The following is a 10,552-nucleotide window of genomic DNA, read 5'->3' as shown; positions in this document are numbered from 1 at the left end:
GGAAGCATGGGGCTATCAAAGCCACTGTCTACACTGGGCTTTCTTCTGGGTGACATGGGGACCCTCTGCAGAGTTGGAGCTGAGGTGTGACATGGTCTCACTTACCCTTTTTTTCTATGTAATGAGTAGTCCCCAAGATGGTTTTGTTGGCCCTGTAAGCCCAATGCCAAGTGCAGGGACGAGGTCACTAATCCCATGCTCTTGAACTGCTCTCATCAGTTAAGATTCCGGATGGGAGCTGAGCTTCCCTCCCAAGTCCTTGCTCCATATGAGAGATGTTAAGGTTCTAAGCTGATGCTCGTGGTGATTCAAATGGTTAACGTGCTCGGCTGCTAACCAAAATGTTGCAGGTTTGAGCCCACCCAGGAGTGCCTCTGGAGAAAGGCCTGAGGACCTAGTTCCAGAAAATCAGTCGTTGCAAACCCTGTGGGGTGCAGTTCTAGTCTGACACCCGTGAGGTCGCCATGAGTTGATGGCGGGGCAGGGCTGGGCTGCGGCAGCAGCGGGCACCCCTCCTCTCTGGCATATCCCGGCAGCCGCGTTGCTGAGCCAGGGTGAGCACTTGGATCCCACCTGCCAGCAGAGGCTTCGGGGCTGGTGTCAATTAATGTTTTCACAAGCCCTGAAAAAGAACCTGCCACGGAAGGGCAAGCGCAGCCTGCCCCCTCGCCTGGCCCCGGGGAGAAACAAGGAGTGCACGGCTTCTTGGGCTCTGTTAAGTGTGAGGCTGTCTGCGATGGTGAGGATGTGCTAGGCCTGGCCTCCTGAATGGGAGCTCAGCCAGGACCCGCAGGCCAAAGATCCCAGCCTGCCATGTGCAAGGTGAGGCTGGCAGCCTGCTAGCACGGAGGGGAAGGAGCAGGAGATGCTGACGACAGCCCTTGCTCCTCTGCACAACTGCAGTGACCTCAGCCCCGTCCCAAGGACTGGAGGCAACAGGACCCACACACCAAGGGTCTGACAGGGTCCCGGCCCAGTGGAGGTGTTGACAAGCACAGTTCCTGGCCCAAAGTGGCTGACCTACGTCCATTCTGTTCCCTCCCTATGTTGTAAAAGTCCAACAGAGCCCTGGCTTGCCCTCCTGACAGGACTATTTAGAGAACCCAATGAAATGAGGTTCTAAGAATACGACCCATCACAGGGAATAAACCATGGGGAACACAATGCTCCTGACGATTGCGTATAGTTCCTTGGGCTGCTAGGCCCTCATGGGGCCAGCCTTGAGCAGGGTTTTCAGGGACCCCCTTGTTTGTTTCTCCCCTTGTCACCTGCTTGCTCAAGCTCAGCTGCACCCACTGTGAGTTGGCGGCTGTGCTGAGCGGTTGAGCCCAGATCCGGGCCCACTTAGCGGACCTCCCTCCTTCCCCAGTGCAGCAGCCCGACCCAGGTCCCTCCAGAAAACAGCATGTGTGAGAAATCTAGTCTTGGCTCGAGAGGTGGCCCGGGCCACCTGGTAAGGTCATAGGTGACAAGACTCTGTGTCACAGTAGACACTGACAGTGGCTATTTCCCCCTTGGACACAGTAAACACCAGGCCCCAAATTAGCCCAGCCAAACCACAGTGCCGCTGGGAACTTCTTTCCTCCTTGGGTCTCGCTGAACTGGAGCAGTAGCCCGGGGTCCTGACACCCAGCCACTGTGGGGCGCAGGGCCAGCCTGAGTCTCTGAGCCTTGCTTCTTCATTGGCAAAATGGAGACAATGATCCCTTACTCATCCCAAACTCAGGTGAGCTAACGAATGAATGGAGCCCCTACAGTCACTCTCCAAAGGAATCGTGCCTGAGTTAGGGTAATGGCATCAGCACCCATGGACACAGCAGTCAAGAATCAAATGACATACTGCACTGGGGGCAAGTCCCTTTATAGTGTTAAAAAGCAAGCATATCACATTGGAACGAAGGTCCCCCTGACCCACGCCATGGCCTTTTCAGTTGCTTCGTGCGCCTGTGAAAGCTGGGCCGTGAAGAAGGATAATCGGCGGACTGATGCACGGGAATGGCAGTTTGGGTGAAGAATATTGACTGTACCATGACCGCCGGAAGAACAAGCAGATCCGTCTTGGAGGAAGCACAGCCAGAGTGCTCCTGAGAAATGAGGTGGCTGGACTTCATCTCAAATGCTTAGGATATGTTATCAGGAGGGACAGTCCCTGGAGAAGGACATCACGCTTGGTCAAGTAGAGGGTCAGTGAGAAAGAAGAACGCCACTCAAACATCGCAACGGTTGTGAGGATGGTGCAGGACCCGGCAGTGCTTGCATTCTGTGGTACGTGGGGTTGTTGGGAGTTGGAACTGACTCAGCAGCGCCTGATTGCAACTCCCGAAGGAGGGGGGCAGAGCAGCAGCCTTCCTTCCACAGGGCTGTGGTGTGTGAACCCCCGCCGGAGATTAGCAACCCAGTGCTAATCGTTTGCTCCACCCAGGGGCCCCACCTTTGTAGACCATCCTTTTATTAACTTCGGTTCTCAGTTGCCACTGAGAGGGCACCATTATCCTGCCAGGTGCCCCACCAGGCCACAGCTCTCAGGGACCCCTTCACACTGCCACCTATGCACTTGGCATCCCCTGCAGGTATGCCCCATGGGCAGCCAGCCTCCATCCCTGCAGAATTGGGCTGCTCTGGGAGCAGCACCCCCACACCCCACACCACCCCACGAATCAAGCTGGTCTCATGTGTGGCCCCTGGCAGCCTCCAAGCACTCCCTCAAATTGCCAGCTGGACCAGTTGGACCCTTGATGGTGGGTCCTCTCCCAACCTCAGTGGCTGCTCGTCCTGGAAACTTCTGCTCCAGCTCTACACCGAGGATTCCCCATCAGCAGCCTTGTCCACTGAGGCTCGTGCCATGGCTATGCTGCGTGGCAGGGACAGAACCAGGGGCTAACTGTGGGCACCACTCCACTCTCAGCCTCACTGCAACCCAGCTTCCACCAGGAGGCGCTCGAACAAGACCTGCCCTCATTGAAAACAGCTACTTCCCAGCACTGTGTCCCTCACAAAAGCGGGGTGAGGTCCCTTTAGTCATATCTACTCCAGTTGGTGAGGTACCCTGGTGGTGTGCTAGTTAAGCTCTTGGCTGTTAAGTGAAAGGTCGGCGGTTCAAACCCACCCAGCAGCTGCCCCTGGAGAAGGAACTTATAAAGACTACAGTCAAGAAAACCTCTGGGGCGGTTCTATTCTGTCACGTGGGGTCACCATGAGTCAGAATCTACTCGACTGCACCCAATAACAACAACAAGAACACGACCTTTGGTGATGGTAGCTGGACCTCCTCCTGCTCCAGGGCCCCTCTCTGCATTGGATTTGCCTCCCTTCTCTGACTAGTTGGCACTCTGATCCCTGCTGAGCTTATGGAGGGCATGATCAGAGAGAATTTGGTGTTTGTTCTGAGGACAAAGATCCCTCCCTTGGCTATCTCAGACCACATCTGGTGGCCTCTGGTGTAGTCCCTCCTTCTCCCTCTCTGGGGCTTTTATTCAGCTGCCCTCCCCATCTTATCTCCATGTGGCCTACTCTACTCAGAGTCAGCATGTAACTGTTTGTGCCAGATACTGGCTAAGACATTGGCTAAGGCTCCCAGTGGCCCTTTGGGGCAGGTGATAGCAGCTCTCCTTTGCAGAGGTGGCTCTAAGAGATTAAGCTGTCCCCTGGCTACACAGCTCCTCAGGTGGGGGGCGGGGGGAGGTGGAAACAGGCTGTGTCAGGTCCTCTGAATGAGGCTGGATCATCATCCCATTTTCCAGATGAGCAAGCAAGGCCCTGCAGTTGAGTAACTTCAAGGTCACACAGCTAGGAAGGGCAAGGGCTGATCATTGCCCTGGATCCACTTGGACAGCAAGGATAGCTGAACACAACTGTCTGTCTCCACCCCAGACAGTCAGGCCACAGCCTGAGCCATACTCCTGCCCCAGCTTCAGAGTCTAGGATATCACAATCTGTGTGTATAAGTCACCACTGAAGAGGGACCAGTGTTGGACTGATGAGGGAGCAGAGAGGTGGAGTACACACGTGGAGGAACAGCTCACAGACAAGCACGTGGTGGCGATGGGGTGCATGTATCTGTGGGAGGTATTTGGCACAATATGGAAAACACCATGCCCTACACAGAACCTGCAGCGGACAGGGACCAGACAGTGGACACCTTAGGAACATGGACTTTGGAATGGTTGGTGGACAATGGGCTGCAGTGACCAGATGGGCTGGACAGGGGTGGAAAAGACACCCCTGGGAGTCTGAGAACAGCCCTAACTCCATTTTGGTGACTTGACAAGTCTGTCTTTTTTGGGGCCTCAGTTTTCTCGCCTCTGACACATGCCAGCACAGCTGGGAACACCATTCGGGGGCTTGTCAATCTGTTTTCTTCCACTACTGTATCTCTCTTGTTTCTTTGCTGGGGTTGTTGTTGGACTTTGCTGTGGAGTTGATTCTGACCCACAGCACCCCTTGAGGATGGAGTAGAACTGCCCCGTGGGTTGTCCAAGGCTGTCAATCTTCTTGGAAGCAACTCAAACCAAACCAAACTCACTGCTGCTATTGAGTCCGATGCAACTCATAGCGACTCCTCCTTGGGTTTCACAGGCAGTATCACTATGGAAGTAGATTGTCCAATCTTCCTTCCAAGGAGTGGCTGGTGGGTTTGAACCACCAGGCTTCTGGTTAGCAGTCAAGTGCCTTAGACACTACGCCACCCACTGCCAGAGTCGCTTCCTACTCATAGTGCCCCTAGAGGACAGAGTAGAACTGCCCCATGGCGTTTCCAAGGCTGGACATGTTCACAGAAGCCCCATCTTTGTCCCACGGAACAGCTAGGGGATTTGAACCACCCATTTTTGGTCAGCAGCTAAGTGCTTAACCTTTGCACCACCAGGGCTCCTTCCCTTTGCTGGGGAGTTGGGGAAAAAATAAAGATTCCTTGAAGCCTTACAGTGGCTCACAACTGGCCATCTGAAGATGTGCCCCAGAAAAACATGGTGAGCTGGATTAGGGCTACATGACAAGGAGCTGGGTGGATGTCTTGTTTTGAACTGCACAAAGGGAGTTTAAATCCACAAGGCTCCTTATGTGTGTAGATTGAGGGCTGCTGGCTGTGGAGTCCGCAGACGTCCAAACCCTGTGAGAAGCATGTACTGTGATAAGGGCTTACATCTGCCCCCAGAAGATAAAGGATTTCTGTGACTTGGGTGGTGCTGAACAGAGGACAACGGAGAGACTACTGGAAGATGAGGCCAGCTGACCCCGCCTCAGGGGTCTGCCAGCTGCCCCTAGAGCTTATGAAGACAGCTGAGGCCAACAGCAGCTGAGGTTTCGAGAGTCTGGCAAAGGCTTAGGGAGACACCCTCCCTCCTGCTCCCACTGACTTCCCTGGGATGTTGTACCACTACTGGGTTACAGGGAAGGCCCTGGCTAGTGCCAATGGTCTGTGCTTGACTGCTCACTGAAGGCTGGCAGTTAGCACCCTTGCAGTGGCAGCGCAGAAAAGAGGTCTGGCATTCTGCTTCTGTAAAGATTCTGAACTAAACCCACTGCCGCCAAGTCAACTCCGACTCCCAGCAGCCCTCTAGGTCAGAGTCGAACTGCCCCACAGGGTGTCCAAAGCTGTAAGCTTTACGGAAGCAGACTGCCTCATTTTTCTCCCACAGAGTAGCTGGTGGGTTCGAAATGCTGACCTTTTGGTTGGCAGCTGAGTACTTTAACTGCTGTGCCACCAGGGCTTCTTCTATAGACTGCGGCCAAGAAAACCCTATGGGGCAGTTTCACCCTGTGACCCGTGGCGTTGCCGTGAGCCAGAAGTGGCTGATGATAATGAGCTTCGTTTTCTGGGTTTGGATTTATGGGGTCTAGAAGGCTCCTGAAGGTGGGGGGGGGCAGTGGTATCCAGAATGGGGATTCAGACTGCAGTACATGACCTGGTGGCTGACCTGGAGAAGGGCCAGCATCCAGGGGGTTCTGAGACGGATGATTGTGTAAGACCAGCAGGCGGCCGGAACGAACCGTCCCAGAAACCAAGCCTGGAAGGGCATGATCTCTGGGGTGGCCTGGTACACAACAGCGCCGACCAAGCCCCATTGGTGCCCACTTGGGAAAGGAGGGCAGCTCTCCTTGGCAAATGCTGCCCATCTTGGCTGCAGCTCTCGGAGCCCGTGCCATTGGCTGTGAGCAGCGCTCAGGAATGAAGTGAACTCTTTCACGCTAAGCTGTCCACTGGGAGGGCTCAGCCCAGCGCCGGGGCAGATGGACACGGATGGACACCACAGTGGGGACAGGGGACCTTTCAGAGCTGGGGCCAGGCAGCAGGGGGAGGCTCAGGATGGAAAATTGGAGAGAACGCCAGGCAGCCTGGCCGTGGAGGTCAGCCAGAGACCCAGGAGAGCTGAAGCCAAGGTGACCTGGAGCCCAGTAGGAGGGTGTGAAGGCATCCCGGAGCCAGAGGGCAGGGAGGGGAGCCTCCCAGAGGACAGGGGCTAGAGCCAGGAGATGAGACCAAATGCATCCCATTAGCCCCACAGCCAAGTCCTAGAGCAATGTGGACAGATGCCGGGGGTGGGGAAGAAGGCACAGGGGCCTTCCCCTGGGTACCATGCCAGGCACGGGGCTGGTGCTCCAGGGAGGAGTCACATGGAGGCTTCAGGACAGCTTTGCACCTGGGGTCATCCTCCTCCTTCATGGTGAAGAATTGGAGACAGAGAGTGCTAGGGTAGCACACAGTGAGCAAGGGGCCCAGGATGCAAGTCCAGGTTCAAAGCCGGGGCCCTACAGCAAACACCTTCCTTTCAGACGGTCGGATGCTAAACCAGGGGCATCAGGGACTATGAAACACGTCGTGGCTCTCTCCACCTGCTGGACCTCCCTATGTCCACCTTCTGTGACTGATAATTACAAAGAGGCTCGTCGTACAGCACGTCTGTGCAAAGGGACACAGGTGGGCTGAGAGGCTTGCTCAAGAATGTGCGTTGGGTAAGCAGAGGCTCCAGGAGGGAACACAGGTCCACGTGCCACTTTCCATGAGCAAAGGGGGTTCGACTCCAGGCCAGCACAGCTCACACGCAGCCACCGCCCATGTGTCCGTGGAGGCTTGTGTGTTGCTAGGATGCAGACCAGGCTTCAGGGAAGCTTCCAGACCAAGACAGACTAGGCAGAAAGGCCTGCCCATCTCTTCCAAAACTCAGCCGATGCAAATGCCATGGACTACATGGTCCAAGCCCATTGTACATGGGGTCCTCATGAACTGGGGGCCGACTCCACAACAGCCAATGACAACCAAGTGGGCAGGGCTTGGGCTTTGCAGTTCCAAAGCCTCATCAGCCATGTGACCTCAGACAAGCCCCTTCACCACAATGGCCCCACACTGTCCTTGTAGCCAAAATAGAGACCATATGGTACCTGCCTCAAGAGTTGTAGGGGACTAGAAGGAGGTGATCGAACCCTGCAATTTCTGCCTGGCTGGTCCCTGCCCTTACGTTTCACTGGCCGTCCTCAGCGCTGCTTTAAAAGCTTTATATGCGCTAACTCACCGAATCTATCAATATGCCCATTTCACAGATGAGGACAACGAGGCCCAGAGCAGTAAAGCCACTCTGTGCAGCAGCAGCCATCCAACAAGAGGGAAGCTGCAATTTCGTCTGCACAGTCTGGCTGCAGAATCCAAGGTCCTCTCACTAGCTGTCCATCTCCCGGCCTGTGCAGGCCTCATAGCCAGGGACCTGCGTCACCTGAGGCATATCCATGCAAACAGTGGGCCCTAATCCCCCCCCACATACACACACACACCAAGCTCTCCCGACTGCTACTCACCCTCTCTCCCACTGAGTAGGCAAGTAGGGCCAGAAGGGAGGTAGGCAGTGGGCTGGGGTTGAAGGCCTGGGAGGGTGAATGCCGCCCTGGCCCGGGGTGCCACAGAGATGGAGCCGTTACGCCCCAGCTCTGATGGATCTGGCCAAAGGGTGGACATTTGACACTGGGAGTTCCCCAACCTTCCCACACCGGTCCCTCCCAAGGGCTGGAGGAGGAGGCCTGCACAGCTTGTGCCCTGTGCCCACCAAAGTACCTCCCACTTGAGGAGCACAATATTTTAAAGACATCTTGTTCTACACAGCTTGCTTTAAAAGACACAGGTGGCATTTTATTGCCTCCTAAAATGCAGGAGGGACATGCAGGCTTTGAAAAGGGCAGTGGGTGGAGGGAGACCTTGGGGCGAAGGGTGAGACCGAGGCTAGGCAGGTGGCAAGGTGCGGGGGGCACACACAACACACAGGGGCAGGACAACTCCACCTACATGCCAGCTCTAAAGGGTCACCAGCCATGTGACCTTGGAGGCTGTTCTCCTCCATAGACTGGGGGTGAAGAGCTTCCTGGGTGGATGTAGAGCCACATGGGTTCGCGTGTGACACACAGCACCACAAAGGGCTGGAGGGAGCCATGGCTGGCTGTCCCCTTTGCTCTACTTGTCACCTGCTATTCAGACCCCTCACCTCCTGCCCCTTCCCGCCCCCAGTGCCTGAACACCACCCTGTTCATCAGGACAGACGAGCACCAGTGCCGTCGCGCCCACCCTGACTCACAGCCACCCCCATGTGTCAGGGTAGGACTGTGCTCCACAGAGCTGTCAACGCTGTTTTCAGAAATAGGTCACCAGGCCTTACGCCCTAGGAGCCTCTGGTTCGAGCCTCCCACCTTTTGGTTAATAGCAGAGAGTGTTAACTGTTACACCACCCAGGGACTCCAGGGTTCATTTTGCATGTGTGTCTGTGTGTGTATATTGTGAGTCAGTGCTACATATCAAACAACATTATTCTCAAAGAGAGAAGGAATAATCGAACAACTAGAAGGATGAATAATTAGGGTGAGTTTGCTTTTTCTTACTCCAAAAAAAAACCCAAACTCACAGCCATCAAGTTGATTCTGACTCATAGTGACCCCCTTCGTGTTTCCGAGGTGGTAAGTTAAATATTTACAGAAGTAGATTGCCAACGGAAGGAAGATTGCCAGTGTTCCTTCTGTGGAGCTGCTGGTGGGTTTGAACCGCCAACCTTCTATTTAGCAGTCAAATGCCTTAGGCACTATGCCACCAGGGCTCCTTTCTCTTATTAGCGCTGATTAAAAGCACGTGGTCTTCAGATTTGACTTGTATTCACTTGGCCCCTACCATATGCCAGGGTGCCATTTTCTTCCAATTTCATGAGTAGGACATGCAGCCTGAGGGAGGGTAAGAGCCTTCTGTTAAGCAGGGACCCAGGATTGTGTCCCAAGACCCTTCACTGCCTTCTGTTTACTGAGCTCAAAGTCCTGTCCTGCAACACAAGTGCTGACCCCCATCTGGGCCCTCTGTGTTGCCCCCGTGGGACTTGGGGACTGCAGTGGAACAGACACAAACAAAGCTCATGCTGCTTGCTGTGCCATGCGTCACAGTCTCCTATCTCCTGCCAGCATCCACAAACACCTGAGGCCAGCTCACTAGCTCAGGAGTAGAGAAAACAGAAGCCCAGACCTCCCACCCACACTGGGCTACTTTCCCATTGAATTCTTTATCAATAAAGTTGTTCTTGTTGATGGAGCGGCTTTCTATCTCATGCCTCTTACCAACTGGTGACATCACGTCCCAGATCCCAGCTTCCCTAGGAAAACATCCCTGGTCTCCCCTTCCATTGTCCCAGGATTCATGTAACACTTGGCTGCACTGGATGGTATGGACCAGAAGAGCTGACCTGACTGAAGAAGACATTAGATCCAGTTATTAGACATAGTACAAGTTAAGCTAATGATGTGGGGAGACGAGTAAGACAGAGAGGTGAGGGTTTCTGAATGTTTACATTTTTGTGACCAGAGTGAGCTGATCCAAGAGCTCTCTGGAACTTGACCAAATGGAGAAGGTAGACAGGGTGAACCTGAATTGCCATGGAGAGCACAGACCGTGCCTGACTTAGTCTGTGTCCCTTGACTGTACCCTCGGGCTGACCAACAGCAGACATTCAGGGGGGCTTGTTTGACAGACAGATGGGCAGATGTGGATGCAGTGATGCTGACTGATGCAGGGCTTGCTGGTAGACCCCCAGGCTGCCTGCTCCTTGAGGAGGAAGCAGGTGGAGCAGCGCTCCAAGGCCCCGGGGGAAGAGCTTTCTGAGTGTTCCTTCTGAGAAGCAGTCACAGAGCTTGCAGGCAGTAACCAGGCAGAACTGCTTTCTGATGATGATTTTTCCAGTTGAATGAGATTCAGTTAATGGAAGACTTATTAAGTTCTCTGGGCCTTGAGGAGAAAAATGTTCTGCTTCTCCCAGAAATGAGCTACTGGTTCTGTGGCCACAGGTCCCAGGTCAGGGGGAGGGGAGTGTGGCTAAAGCCTTACTAGGAGCCCAAGGCAGGACCACCAAGGTAGGATCCTGCAGTGTGTGTCTCTCTGCTGAGACCTGGAGCCCCAAGGCAGGACCACCAAGGTGGCGCCCTGCAGTGGGTGTCTCTGCTGAGACCTGGCGTCCCAAGGCAGGACCACCAAGGTAGCACCTTGCAGTGAGTGTCTCTCTGCTGAGACCTAGAGCCCCAACGCAGGACCACCAAGGTAGCG

This window comes from Orycteropus afer, unplaced genomic scaffold (assembly GCF_000298275.1).
Source record: "Orycteropus afer afer isolate SDZICR_OR568_19922 unplaced genomic scaffold, OryAfe1.0 scaffold00069, whole genome shotgun sequence".
NCBI lineage: Eukaryota > Metazoa > Chordata > Mammalia > Tubulidentata > Orycteropodidae > Orycteropus > Orycteropus afer.
Note: the sequence above shows the minus strand (reverse complement) of the source record.